Source organism: Cervus elaphus, chromosome 7 (genome assembly GCF_910594005.1).
Source record: "Cervus elaphus chromosome 7, mCerEla1.1, whole genome shotgun sequence".
Taxonomy (NCBI): domain Eukaryota; kingdom Metazoa; phylum Chordata; class Mammalia; order Artiodactyla; family Cervidae; genus Cervus; species Cervus elaphus.
The window spans coordinates 35,019,114-35,021,231 of NC_057821.1; positions in this window are offsets into that span (position 1 = coordinate 35,019,114).

Below are 2,118 nucleotides of genomic sequence, written 5' to 3' on the forward strand. Positions count from 1 at the left end.
GGATTCTTTCCAGTATTAGTATTTTACTTTCAGGGCATTAGAAAGCTTTTCAGTTTGAAGAGTCCATCAATACAAGTATATCTCAGGACTGAACACTGTTTAGTTATTTATTTGATTAGTGATTAGCTGACCATCTGCTGAGAGTAAGGTAATGAAGGGTTAGTAAACAATGGAGGATTCAGGCAAAAGGAATGAGGAACTCTTGGAGAAATGGACACATGAATAAGGGGACCATCACCTCTATTTTGCTTAAGTTTAAGTTTTGTTTAGGCTGACTCTGTAAAGAAATGTGTTGTTTCCAATTTATTTCCATTCATCATCTATGCTTTACAATCTATGTCTTATTTAAGTGTTAAAAATGACTAATGACTACTGCTTGTTATCACTGGGTGGTTAGAGATTTGGTTCTGGTATTCCACAGGGTCTAGCAGAGGTTCTGTAGAGTACTTATTTCTATCATTTGCTGCAGAACCTTAACATGTTTTGGTGATTTCTGGTACTAAGTTGATGAAACACAGGAAAATAGAGCTCACGTGCTTTTGGATAAATCCTTAATTTTTCTCCTCCCTTCTTTCTACTTTTCAGTCATTTATTGACTCAACCACTCCCATATTGTTGGATGCCTTTTTTGACTCTTATGTCTGCCTCATTCCTTGCATGTGTTCAAGGTCTATTTCATTTCCTGTATTTCTCACATTCTTTGCATCTTTTCACCTGGCAGAGCCCTCTTTGATTTTTCATGTCATAATATTCCCAGCTCTTTCTGGTCTTTCTTTCTCTCTACCAGCCTCAACTGCCACAACTTCTCAATCCACATTAAAGTTTCTCTTTTCTAATTCTGCACATACTGCTCTCTTGGATTAAATGTTCTTGGTTTCCTGTTGCTTTGTAGAATAAAGACAAACTCTCTATTTTGGCATATACGATTCTCCCTAATGCATGAAAATCCATACAAGAATTTCTCCATTCTAACCCTACAATAATATATACAGCATATCATGGGAGCATAATCATGAGAGATACAGCATGTATGGTAAACAATGAACATTTCTTGTGTTTTTGTCAGACTTGATTATTCACTGATACCTTATAATGCTATACGTATTACTATCTCAGTTGCCTTGATCTAGGATGTCGAGATCCTTACTTCATAAGATGATCCTAAATGAATTGACAGATATACTGTTTTCCTATTTAGTACATCAATATCCCATCAACCTTTCAAAACTCCATCATAAAGCAATACCATTTGTGTCACTCCTATGACACACTCAGATGGCCCCTAGCTTTACTTCAATCTACTGTAGCACCGTGTTCACATCACATCTTATTCTTCTTCATTCTACCATGTAATATAGCAATTTGTGTGTTTATATCACACCCTCTTTCTCCACAACTTGAAGGCCTGCTTCTGGAAAATAGAGATTTTTTTAAATTTCAGTTTAAGTCCTCAGTGTATCCATGACATGTGATTTCCTAATCTATAAGTGTATTGCCCGATGACATGTGATTTCCTAATCTATAAGTGTATTGCCCCGTAGTCCGGATCTCCGATCGGGAAAGAAGACTCTTCGAGACAATGTAACTTGTAATAGGGGAATTTATTACTGACTCGAGCCAGGGCCTCTCGCCCTCACCAAGGGTGTGAGGATGAAAAGGGCCCGAGCCCCAGTTCTCTCGGGTATTTATTAGGTCAAAAAAAGCAGCAGGTAGTTGGCACAAGCAGATTGGTTACACAGTTGCAAGGCAATTTTTGTTGGCCCAACGTGGGGCTTTTCAGCTTTCCCCTGATAGTTCCCCTTTTTCTTGCTGGGCATATGTTGATTGGCTAGCTCCAGGAAGCCTGATAATTATGTTACCCCGGGAAACCAGGCCTACTCCTAATCTAGGCTGCCTGTCATGGCATTAGCCGTGACAGCCTCACATTTCCCCCCTGTCTTTTTACTTTTGTAGAGGAATCTTTTTCTTTACCCTGTGAAATTGACTGACATTGTGTTTTAATACCATAATTTGGATGATATTTAGGCGCTCCCTAATAAATGAGACCAGACGGTTTAAAATGCATGGAGCAAAGGTCAGTAACAATATTAGTATTATGAGTGGACCCAGGAGGGTGGA